General features: G+C 41.4%; 1 protein-coding gene across 2 annotated transcripts in view; it reads right to left on the reverse strand.

Moving 5' to 3' along the window:
• grhl1 (grainyhead-like transcription factor 1) overlaps positions 1-13,757 on the reverse strand; it is a 118,623-nt gene that overhangs the window by 43,995 nt on the left and 60,871 nt on the right. The window lies entirely within an intron of this gene.

The raw sequence follows: 13,757 nt of genomic DNA on the forward strand, positions 1-13,757 counted from the left end.
ATGAGATAGTGTACATGGATTCATTGTCCATTCAGAAATCTGATGACGGTGGGGAAGGAGCTGTTCCTGAAACATTGAGTGTGTGTCTGCAGGGTCCTGTACCTCCTCCTTGTTGGTAGCAATGGGAAGAGGAGAGGTCCTGGGTGATGGGGGTCCTTAATGATGAACACACCTTTTTGAGGCATCGCCTTTTGAAGGTGGCCTCAGTGCTAGGGAGGCTAGTGACAATAATGGATTTGGCTGAGTTTACAACTTTCTGCAGCTTTTTCTGATCCTGTGCAGTGGCCCCTCCATTTAATTCGGTGACGCAACCAGTTAGAATGTTCTCCATGGTATACCTGTAGAAAAATTGCAAGCGTCGTTGGTGACATACCAAGTCTCCTTGAACCCCTAATGAAATGTAGCTGCTATTGTGCCTTCTTTGCATTTGCATCAATATGTTGGGCCCAGGATGGATCTTCAGAGATGTTGACGCCCAGGAATTTGAAACTGCTCACCCTTTCTACCGTTGATCCCTCGATGAGGACTGGTGTGTGTTCCCTCAACTTCCCTTTCTTGAAGTCTATCATCACTTACTTGGTCTAAATTACTTTTGAGTGCACGGTTGTTTTTGTGGCACCACTCAACCAGTTGATCTATTGCTCAGATTTCCAGCATCTGCAGATTTTCTCTTGTTTGTGATTGAGCTATTTTACTCCTGTATGCCTCCTCGTCACCATCTGAAATCCTGCCGACAGTTGTTGTGTCATCAGCAAATTTACAGATGGTGCTAGAGTTGTGCCTAGCCGCCCAGTCGTGGGTGTAGAGAGAGTAGAGCAGTGGGCTCAGCACGCATCCTTGAGGTGCGCCAGTGTTGATTGTCAGGGAAGAGGAGATTGGAGCTGATTAATCACTCACACCTCATACAAGACACCCCAGAGGCAGAGGCATGTAGTACTGTGCTGTTGCTGCTCAACAGTGCTATTGAGGGATGAGCGCTTGGATTTTGAGTCAAGTCTATTTCTGAAGCTTATGAGAACTGTACTTATAAGTGAATAAGTCTATGTATAATAATCCCAAGACATAGTGACCTCAGTACAGCGAGTGCTCAGGATATTTCTAAGCTCTTTGAACAATTCTGGTCCCTTCCATTGCTTCAGTTGCAGACTCTCAATGGATGCCATGTATCCTGCTGAAAGCCAAGCCTGCATTATTAGTGATGCATCGCCCAGAAACGGGTTCTGGGTCACATTGAGCCTTGCAAGCAAAAATGTCCTGGTGTATCTTCCTCTGGTGGCTAACCTGCCCCAGGGATATTCTGGTTCCAGTGAGGCTACTGCCTGAAATTAAGGAGTGCAGCTTCCTAGTATTTTTACTGCAGAGCTACAGCTTCAGTAAATATTTGTTCAAACCTCACTTAAATGTATGAACAGTGGTTCTGTGGAGTTTATGACAAAAGAGCAGTAGCACCTCCAAAATTCACAGAGTTAAGTACATTTCTTATTCTGGTTAAGAGCAGTCTGGGTGTGCTGGCGGTAATATAGGCAATCAGGTTATGCAGGTTTTTACATCCAACCACCATAAATTAGTTGCCTAACAGGTCCAGTCATCATACAAGCATCCATCAATTCTTTATCCTTTGAGTTTCTGGAATTTTCATTATTCAGGAAATCACTCTTGTTCTCAGATTGGTAACAGATAATTCTTGGGCGAAGTATTTTTGAACAAGTTTGTACCCTGGGAGAAACTCAAAAGCAGCTTCAAAACATTGAACTAAAGCAGCTACAACCCCAGTATGCAAATTATTCTCCCTTCCTGGAACTCCACCTTTAACTAACACTGAACCACAATTTGAAAGCAGCTGTCTCAGTTTAAATCTTCACAGGCCAACAGATCAAGAAGAAACTCTCTCTCTCTAGATTAGAAGAACCATTATTGCACTCAGACATTCTAAAAGCCCAAGTCACTCAAGAAGAAATGCTTATCGTAAGACATTGCTATGCTTGTCAGCTGAACTTGGGGGTCCTTGTTTAAAGATAAAAAACAGGATGCCTATTTAAAACCATGGCAAAGTGAATATTATTCTTTTAATGGTTCACAGGTCTCAAAAACTCAATTTCTGAAAAAGGGATGGAAACAATTCTTTTAATCTTTTTATGGCAGAGTTAAATAGAACTTTGATAAGGGTCTGAATAGTTACTACTGTAGATACAATTGTAGAGCTGAAATTTAAGTCATAATTCTTTTAAATTGTGAAGCAGGCCTGAGGGGCCAAATGGCCTACTCCTGTTCCAGATTCATATGCAATTAGTATAAAATGTCAGTGGACCAGTGAGGTTGCTTCCTGTGAAGTTGCTGCTAAGTTTTTAAGATCTGTATTCTTTGCAGCCTGCAGACCACACTGGGAAGATACTGTATTCAGACAGGTGTTTTCTTTGCTTTAGCAGACATTTTCCACAGGTAGGACACAAAGTTATGCCTGGAGTTCTTTACATGAAGCCGGACTGATAAGTGACAATGTAATGATAGATGCAGAGAGAGAGAAAGAAAGAATAAAACACACATGTAGTGCAATTTACATTTTCTAATCGAACAAACAGGTCAACATTTCATGGTATCTTCCAATTCACCAGTACAGCAAGGTTCCTTCTTTGCTAAGGACCTCCGTTTGTGAACATTTCCTCGTTCCTTTCAATTTGTGGAATGAAGATTAATCATGTGGATATGTACTTTCTTTATTCATAAGGGCCCAGCACCTAAGTGCAATTACAAAGGAATCATGGCAGTGACTCTACCTCCTTAGGAGTTTGCAAAGGTTTGGCATAACATCTGAAACTTTGACAAATCCTATAGGTGTGTGGTGGAGAGCACATTGACTAGCTGCATCACAGCCTGATGTGGAAACACCAATGTTCTTGAAAGGAAAATTCTACACAAAGCAGCCCATCACGGGTAAAGCCCTCCCCACCATTCAGCATATCTACATGAAGTGTCGTCACAGGAAAGCAGTATCAGGGACCCAACCACCCAGATTGTGCTCTCTTCTCACTGCTGCCATCGGGAAGGTGGTACAGGAGCCTCTGGACTCACACCATTAGGTTCAGGAACCCCTCAACTATCAGGCTCTTGAACCAAAGGGGATAGCTTCACTCAACTTCATTTGCCCCACTACTGAAATGTTCCCACAACCTATGGACTCACTTTCAAGGACTCTTCATCGCATATTCTCGATATTTATTGCTCATTTATTATTATTATTTCTTTCCTTCTGTATTTGCACAGTTTGCTGTCTGCTGCACAATGGTTGAATGCACAAGTTGATGTGGTCTTTCATTAATTCTATTATGGTTATTATTCTATTGTGGATTTATTGAGTATGCCTGGAAGAAAATGAATCTCAGGGTTGTATATGGTGACATATATGTGCTTTGATAATAAACTTACTTTGAACTTTAAATTAGGAAACCTATTTAATTTCTCAACTAACATCTTTTTGATTAAGCGTGAGGGTTACAGTATTTTAGGTTCTGATTAGAAAGCAATGCAGTAACTCTAAAAAACAAGTATGGCTAAATTAGCTCAAGATACATAGAAGCGAGGGAGGTCAGAAATTCCTTGCGCCCATTTCACTTTTACATCAATAACACTTTCATCTACTAATCTCATATCCCTTCACTTTTTTGACATCTAGAAAAACATTCGTTTGTGACAAACACCATCAGATGTCAGGGTTTTTTTGTGATTCCAACTGTACCCAACTATAAAAACAAATAAGGGAAAACAAATTGCTGGAGGAACTGAGTGGACTGAGCAGCATCTGTAGAAGCAAAGTATAGAAAATATTTCAAGTCAAGACATTGCATCAGAATTTATGCATAAAAGATGTTTGATCTGAAACATTATTCCTTTGCTCCCACAGATACTGCTTGTCCTGGCCAGTCCCTCCAGCAGTTTGTTTCCAGCAACTGTAGTCCCTTGAGTGGCCAATTACAAAACAGATTTTATCGGGATAGAGTATTTTTGCTGGTGATCTGTTCACCAAAATGAATTGCGTAACAAGGATCCCAGTTCTCATTCAAACCAACAAAGGAGTGCCAAGCCAAGAAGCTGAATGGTGCACGATGACAGTGGGGGCACTTCAACTACTTCGGGGCATTGCCGATGGGATGTGATGTTCAAAACACTGTACTGTAGTGTCAAAAACCAAAGCAATCCAACATTGCGCCCAACGTAAGGAGTTCAGGAAAGAGGGGAGAATGGGTAAGCTGGATGGTGGGAGGTGGGGAGGAGGAGACAGTAAGATGAAGGAGATGGAAACCCAGTGTATAAAGAAACTTTACTACACTATCAAACTTCAAGCCATCACTGCTTATATTAAACGTTTCAGCTTTGAAAATAAAGATTCCATTTGTGAAAACAAAATAAAATTGCATGCAGTTATTTTGCTGTGAATAGAAAGAGTAAGTGCTGCAATATTCAGCAGACGAGCAATGGCTGTTGCGAGTGACACAGTTGTCATGTCAAGCCAAAGATCCTTCAAAAGTATTCTGATAAGCAAGATTGTTACGAAACATCATCAGGGTGAAACACAGAGAAATGAGACCGCCTTTACCCAGCATCTTGTTAGCAAAGGAACAATCGCTGAAGAACAAAATTGAGGACCTGAAGGCAACATTACTGTATCAGAGGGAAATGAGAGATTGTTCTGTTCTATGTTTGACTGAGACATAGCTTACTCCCAGCACACCAGATATGGTGATTAGACCCAAAAGCTTCTCGGTTTACATGATGGACCGAACTGCTGATTCGGAAAAGGCATAAGGTGGAGGGGTGCATGTTTCATGATAAACTCTCGGTGGTGCTTTGGTGTGGCGGTTTTGTTGAACTCATGTTCCCCCGACCTTGAACACCTAATGGTCAAATGCCATCCATTCTATTTATCTAGGGAGTTCTCCTTCATAATCCTGACCACAGTTTACATTCCACCAGTAGCTGACAATAATCAAGTGCTTGAGATACTGCATGATACTGTCTCCAAACAAGAAACAATCCATCCTGACAAATTTCAACTCATGGTCAGGGACTTCAACCAGGCTTGTCGAAGACATTCCTGCCCAATTACCATCAGCATATAATCAGTAGCACCAGATGTCACAATACACTAGACCACTATTATACTAAGACAAGGTATGCCTACCGTTCCATGCAAAGACTGCAGTTTGGCAAATCTGATCACTTGGCTGTCCTTTTCCAACCCATATACAGGCAGAGACTAAAGTGCAAAGCTCCAGAGATTAGGACAAGAAAGAGATTGGTGCAGGAGGCAGAGAAGTTGCTATGTGATTGGTTCAAATTGGTGGACTGGGCCGTGTTCAAGGACTCATCTGGGGATCTGAATGAATAGACCATGGTTGTCAGGGACTTTATAAAAAAACAGTTATAGATGATTGTGTCCCCAATAAATCATTCAGAATCTTCCCAACCAGAAGCCCTGGCTGAACCATGAGATCCACAATCTGCTGAGGGTCAGGTCAGAGGCATTCAAGTCTGGAGACCAAGAATGTAACAAGAGGTCCAAGTACGATCTCCGGAAGGTCATCTCATGGGCAAAGTGGCAATTCTGGATTAAACTTGAATCAACGGAGAATGCTTGACAGCTGTGACAGGGTTTGAATACCATCTCCTCTCATAAATAAAATCAAGCGACATAGGCAACAACAGAGATTCATTTCCAGATGAGCTCAATGCCTTCTATGCTTGTTTTGGCTGTCAAAACATGGAGGATCCATTATGAATTCCCACAGCCCCCAATGATCCTGTGAGCCAGACGCGCACGTAGCCTTCAGGAGGGTGAACCCAGGAAAAGCATCCGGCCAGATGGGGTACCTGGTCAGGTTTTAAAGACGTGTGCTGCTCAAATGTCTGGAGTGTTCACTGAGACCTTTAACCTCTCGCTTCAGCCGTCTGAAGTACCCAGCTACTTCAAGCAGACTTCCCTCATACCGGTGCCTAAGAAGTATGTGGTGATCTGCCTCAATGATTTACATCCAGTGATGAAGTGTTTTGAGAGGCTGGTGGTGAAACATATCATCTCCTGCCTGAGAAGAGACTTGGATCCGCTCCAAGTTGTCTACTAGCACAACAGATTCACAGAACATGCCATTTAGATAGACAGATAGATAGATAGATATACTTTATTGATCCCAAGGGAAATTGGGTTTCGTTACAGCTGCACCAACCAAGAATAGAGCGTAAATATAGCAATATAAAAACCACAAACAATCAAACAACAAAATGCAAACTATGCCAGATGGAAAAAAGTCCAGGTCCAGTCTATTGGCTCAGGGTGTCTGACCCTCCATGGGAGGAGCTGCAAGTTCAATGGCCACAGGCAGGAACGACCTCCCGTGCCGCCCAGTGTTGAATCTCGGTGGAATGTGGCCGAAGTCCAACAGTAAAAAGTTCAATATCCAGTCTACAAACACGTTCCTCGATTGTAAAATACCCAGATTGCACCATCTGTTGTTAACCAGAACAGTAAGCACCCAACTCCTTTACACTTACCGCTCTCAGTGCACTTCCGGTCAGCCGGAACGGTCTGGAAGCCGTCCATGGAGAAGTTTTGATCGGGTATGTCCTCGTGCAGCCCCGTTCCAGTGAAACACATAACACTGCACTCCCGAAATGTTCTCTGACGCCTGGCTAGCGACGTGAACTCGTCCATTTTATTACCCACCAAACACCTCTTCTCCATAAGTCTCTGTTATCTCGACCCAGTCCTCTTTCCTCGACTTTGTGATCCCCCTCTGCATCCTCTGTGTGTTTTCCTCCAGATTTCAGCACGGGTGTCCGCCGCTCTGCTCGCTAAACCAGCCGGTATTAGCGCAAGCAGCTGGTCCCTAGAATGAACAATGCGGCCATGCTTCTGTCCCGCATGTCGGGATGTAACTATTTCCAGTGCTAAAAACCCAAATAAAACTCTCTTTACCAGCATGTTAGAGAGGGTGCAGCTTCGACGTGTTACCGTGAAAAAAAAATACAAAAAATAACATAAGTTAAAAAGTAAGAAGAAAAAAGTAAGAATCCGATCGGAACGGCTGTAACAGGCTGCATGCACGACCAGCACATGTGCATTTCATTGGCTCTTCACTCCATCCTGGAACATGGGGACAGCAAATATGTAATCAGCAGGATTCTCTTTATCAAATACAGCTTGGCAGTCAATACCTTCATCCCCTCAAAACTAATCAATAAGCTCCAAGAGAACTTGGCCTCGTACCTCTTTGTGCAATTGGATCCTGGATTTCCTCACTTGCAGACCCCAGTCAGTTCAAATTAGCAACAACATCTCCTCCACAATCTCCATCAGCAGATGTGCACCACAAGTCCGGGTAATTAACCCCCTGCTCTACTCTCTTTACACTTATGACTGTATGACTAAGCACAACTCCAACACCATATTTAAGTTTGCAGACAACATCACTGTCATGGGCCGAATCAAAGGTGGTGACAAATCAACATACAGGAGGGAGATTAAAGATATGGCTGAGTGATGCCACAACAACAACAACCTCTCACTCATTGTGATCAAGACCAAGGAACTGATTATTGACTTCAGGAGGAGGAAATCAGAAGTCCATGAACCCAATGCCCTTGAATGGAAAATTCTACAAAAAGCAATGGATAGAGCCCAGTCCGTTGTGGGTAAAGCCCTCCCCACCATTGAGCACATCTATACAGAGCATTGTTACAGGAAAGCAGCATCCATCATCAGGGAACCCACCACAACCAGGACATGCTCTCTTCTCACTGCTGCCATCAGAAGAAGATACAGGAGCCTCTGGACTCACACCACTGGGTTCAGGAACCCCTCAACTTTCAGGCTCTTGAACCAAAGGGAGTAACTTCACTCAAATTCATTTACCCCATCATTGAAATGTTCCCATAACCTATGGAGGCATTTTCAAGGACTCTTCATCTCATGTTCTCGATACTTATTGCTCATTTATTTACTATTATTATTTCTTTCTTTTTGTAATTACTCAATTTGTTGTCATTTGCACATTGATTGAATGCCCAAGTTGGTTCACTCTTTCATTGATTCTGTTATAGTTACTATTCTATCATGGATTTATTGAGTATGCCCACAAGAAAATGAATCTCGGGGTTGTGACATACATGTACTGTGATAATAAAGTTACTTGGAACTTTATTTCTCTCTCAATTGATGCTTCCTGACTTGCTGAGTGGTTTATAGTATTTTTGGTTTTTATTTCAAATGTCTCGCATCTGCAGTTTTTTGTTTTTGTTTTACTGTGATCGTATCTAAATAGTTTAGAAAAAATACATTCCATAATCTGGATACATATTCTCTGTAGCTTTACCCTAGCATAGTTAGTCAGACATGACTTCCCATTCACACAGTCAGTTGACCGTTCAAAGTCAGACTCCATTTCTCCAAGTATTGGTAGACCCAATCCCTCCAGCAATTTACTCCTCGCAATGGCCAGGCTCACTGGCCTGCAGTTTCCTGGCTTGTTTCTGCTACCCTTTTTAAAACAATGGTACCACATATACCTATCTACAGTGTCAGTGTGGGTGGAAATCAGAAACAGGAAGGGAGGAGTCACTTTACTGGGAGTATTTTATAGCCCCCACCGCCCCACACCCGCTCCCAAGCACAACAGGGACACGAGGGAGCTGATTTTGGAAAGGTGCAAATTAAACAGGGTTGTTGCTATGGGTGACTTCAACTTCCCTAATATTGATTGCCACCTCCTTAATACACAAGGCTTAGATAGGGCAGAATTTGTTTAGTATGAGGTCGGGTCGACTAGAGGAGAGGCCATACTAGACAACGAATCTGGTCAGATGGCAAACCTCTCAGTGGCTGAGCATTAAAGGCTCAGTAAGCACAACTCCCTGACCTTTAGCATAGCTTTGGACAAGGATAGGAGCGAACAGTGTGGATATTATTCAATTGGGGAAGGATAATTATAATGCTATTAGGCAAGAACTTGGAAGAGTAAATTGGGAAGAGATGTTCGCAGGGAACTGTACAACAGAAATGTGAAGGTTGTTTAGGGAGCACTTGCATGTTGTTCTGGATTAACTGGTCCCTTTGAGGCAGGGAAAGGATGGTAGGGTGAAGGAACCATGGTTGACAAGAGAGTTGGACATTTAGTCAACAGGAAGAAGGAAACATTCTTAAGGTTTAGGAAGTAAAGATTGTACAGGGTTTTAGGGCATTATAAGGTAGCCCGGAAGGAGCTGAAGAAGAGACATGCGAAGATCTTGGCGAGTAGGATTAAGGAAAACCCAAAGGCATTCTACATGCATGTGAAAAACAGGCAGATGACTAGAGTAATCAGGGATAAAAGAGGAAACGTGTCAGGAGTCGGGAGAGGTAGGAAAGGTCTTTAATGAATACTTTGCTTCATTATCCCCCAGTAAGAGGGTCCTTCATGAATGTGAGGTCACCACAGAACACACTAATATGCTGGAACATGTCCAAGTTAACCCATAACCACTAGTTGTAGTCCCACCCACCCTGAGTGGAAAAAGCCTGCTTGCACTTACCCTATCTGTACCCCTCATAGTTTTGTATACCTCTATCAAATCTTCCCTCAATCTTCAACATTTCAAGGAATAAAGTCCTAACATGTTCAATCTTTCTATATAACTCAGGTCCCCCAGTCCCAGCAATATTCTTGTAAATTTTCTCTGTACTCTTTCAAACTTATTTACATCTTTCCTGTAGGTAGATGACCAAAACTGCACACACAGGGAGAAGGTAAAACTCCTTACAGGCAGGATATGAACTCCGATCGGTGATCAGTAGTGCTTTAAAACCTTGCGCTCACCACTACATTATTGTGCCACTTAAAGCCACAATAAAAAGCAGTGCAGGATGATTTACCTCCTTGTGGATCCTGAGGTGGCCAATGATGCCAATGAGGGTAACACAGATTTTTCCACAAATGATGTAGTTGCCATATAACAAGTAGTTTCTAACTAAAAATCTATTTTCATCTCCTCCATAAATTTCCTACTGTTTTATTTTCTTCATCTGTACTTACCAACCCCTCCATACCAGCAATGCATTAACAAACAAAACTCCTCCAACCAAGACAAGTTTCAGGCTATCATGATAGTTGACTCATAAATAGTGAAACAATTTCTTTTCTCCCTTTCTGAAAGCTGAAAATTGCATCACAACATCTACTGTTTAAACTTTTCCACCCCCTTTCTTTGAAATTTATAGGTAATTTAATAGACCTCTTAGCTCCCAGCAATGTAATAGCCTGTTTGCACATTGACATCACCACATACACCCATGTTTGCAGACAAGGCATTCTGTTCTCAACATATTAAAGCCCCTTTAAAAACCATAATTGTTATTTTATTGTTTATAATTCTCCTGTTACTATCCACATTTATCTTTTATTTTTTCCTAAACCACAAACCCACACCCATTATTATTCGGTAATTTTCAACTTTTCAGGTGATTGTGCGAAATGTGAATGTACAACAATGATAACATTCATTTATTGCCATTCTCAAGCAATAAGTAACCTCAACAAATTATAATTATTTTGTTCAGGCAGCTACAGAGCTTTGAAAATTGACACACTGAAAAATGAGGAAAGTGAAGTTCACTGACTATGATGAAAATACCCCGAAAGATACTATTCTCAAATTACCCAAGTGCATCCAATTTTCAACTTCAATTTGTGACCATACCGATCCGAACTATACTGCGTTGTGATGCCTATTAAACGATATCCGAACTGTATTGTGTCATTTTACAGAAGATTACATTCTTTTTCAAGGTAAACTTTGCTTGCTTATCTTAAATAAATCTTTTATTCAATGAGCAATCTCTGTCTACTTAGTTTTGGTAGAGAAGGAATTTCTGTATCAGGAGCCCAATATTCTTTTTACCCATGTCATAGAGAATAGTGGACCAACTCTACTACTTTATTTGCTCAGGGTTATGTGCTTAGCCCACTGCTCTACGCTCTAGATACCCATGACTGTGTGGCTAGGCTTAGTTCAAGTACCATCTATAAATTTACTGATGATACAACCATTGTTGGTAGAATATCAGGTGATGACGAGAGGGTGTACAGGAGTGAGATATGCCAACTAGTGGAGTGGTGTCACAGCAACAACCTGGCACTCAACATCAGTAAGACTAAAGAGCTGATTGTGGACTTCAGGAAGGGTAAGACGAGGGAACACATACCAATCCTCATAGAGGGATCAGAAGTGGAGAGTGTGAGCAGTTTCAAGTTCCTGGGTGTCAAGATCTCTGAGGATCTAACTTGGTCCCAATATATCGATGCAGTTATAAAGAAGGCAAGACAGCAACTATACTTCATTAGGAGTTTGAAGAGATTTGTTATGTCAACAAATACACTCAAAAACTTCTATAGATGTACAGTGGAGAGCATTCTGACAGACTGTATCACTGTCTGGTGTGGAGGGAGGGGTTACTGTACAGGACTGAAAGAAGCTGCAGAGGGTTGTAAGTCTAGTCAGTTCCATCTTGGGTACTATCCTACAAAGTACCAGGACGTCTTCAGGGAGCAGTGTCTCAGAAAGGCAGTGTCCATTATTAAGGACCTCCAAATTTCACATCACTTGCCGGTGGTAATAAACCTGATTCTGATTCTGATTTCTATTAAAGGACAATAGAAACAGCTATCTTCAAAGGAGATCTAAGGTTATGTCATCTTCAATTACACTTGAAAATTCATGACTCTGCTCTCTGGTCCATGTTGTGGGAGGAAAAAAGTTGACTGTGTGATATAGGTTTTGTCAACAATAGAGTTGATTAGGTTAAATTCATTATCTCCCACCCACAAGAAAGGTTGCCACTAATCCATGTCGAACAAATAGATCCGAGGCAGGAAAGCAGCAGGATTGCTGCAATTCTGTCCTTGACTATACCGTGTCCAGCCTTTATAAAAAGACACTTGGTTCATTCCCTCAACTGAAGAATTCAATTAACAAAAATGCAAAGTATGATGAGTTTATAGCACTACATGCATCAGCAGAAAATGATGGATAAATGAGTAGCGTGGTTCTTGGTGGGATGGAGGGCAAGCTCTATCAAGGTGACAACTGAGACTTTCAGCTGACTTTTCCTTTCACCTGCCAAAAGTGTGCTGGCACTTGCCAGAGTCTTCTAATCAGTCGAACACAAGCTTGTATGATCACATAACTGTCTGGAAATTTGAATTCAATTTAAGAATAAGGAAATAAAATCAATGTCAATAAAATGGTTACTATACTGTTGTATCATTGTTTAAAGAAAGAAACATTCCATTCGTATTCCACACTGCTCTCTCTATATGACTCCGGATCTTCACCAAGGTGATTGACTCTTAACTGCCCTCTGAAGCAACCTACTCAGCCACTCCATGGCATAACTCCATGACATTTTAAACAAACAGCCTGCTATCACTGTCTTAGGACAACAAATCCCAATTTGACTGGTGTCACTCAAATATCTAAACATCAGCCCTGCACGAAGGACATCTATCATTTCAACACTCTCCTTTGCATGCATTCCCCTCACTCTTGGCCAAAATGAAAAATGTACATTTCATGTGTAAAATCTATAATATACTGTAGTTTCACCATAACATCAATAAAGCGTGATACTTAATCTGGTACCTAATTCCATTAGTACATGAGAAGAGGAAAAAGATTTATGGAAAGGATCTCAAACAAAACATCAGTTTCCTCAAACTCTGACCTAATCATCAGAAAACTTTCTCAGACTTTTCATCTTAACTGCCCATTGAGTTTTGACTTTCTTTTCCAAGTTGAATGATCTTCAATACTTTCTTTAAGCAGATTGGACCTGAGTACAATAGCCAGGGTTTGGAAAGAAACTCCAGCAAAACAAGGGGGAGCAAGAGAAGGAAGGTAGGAAAGAAAGAGAGGGCAAAGAGAATTCTCTTAGTGCTTGCAGAATCCTATTGACAGATAATGAATGAATGGGGATCGCAGCAGTTCACTAAGACTGCAACATCTATCTCTCTGGCCTAAATTTAAGAAGTACTCCTTGACTAGAGTGAAATACTCTTGTACATTACAGCTGGACACAAATTAATAGTGATGTTTACTTGCAAATTTGTTGCCAGAAGAATGAAGTCACTGACAATGAGATCACCTTTCGTACCTACACTGCAATGCTTGCAGTTACCCATTGTCTGGATTAACAGAGGCTCCCAGTGATGCTCGAGCCCTGACAACTACCCTGTTCAAAGTACATTAAGTGTGCAGTGATATTTCTGAAATGCCATTCTGCCATTACACAATGTGGCAGTGATTTGCTATGCAAAAGTTAGACCTTCAAAAGTATTAAAACTCCAAAACATCTCACACACAAATGGATTAAAAGTTCTCAACTGCCCTGATTAACATTACTAAGGCTGATGAAGAGGACAAGATATACTGGTCATGGTAGCTTTTGCAGCTGCTCCCAAAAGTTTCTAAAAGCAATAATGATTGGTCTGGTGCCTCAACATCCACTAGTTGGCTATTATTTTTCTCATCCCAGAAATTACCAGTCAATATTTTTGAAATACAGTGATCACTGCTAGATTAATCAGTGCCAATGTATTTGCACTCTTTTGTAGCCAGGATCAGTCAGCAGTAAGCTCTTTCAGGTCTAAGCCACAAAAAAAAACTGAGGGTCCACTTCTAACAATTATAATACAATAGTAATTTATATACTACATAGAAGTTCATAGCAAGATGAA

The sequence above is a fragment of the Mobula hypostoma genome, chromosome 2 (assembly GCF_963921235.1).
Source record: "Mobula hypostoma chromosome 2, sMobHyp1.1, whole genome shotgun sequence".
In the NCBI taxonomy this organism is placed as follows: domain Eukaryota; kingdom Metazoa; phylum Chordata; class Chondrichthyes; order Myliobatiformes; family Myliobatidae; genus Mobula; species Mobula hypostoma.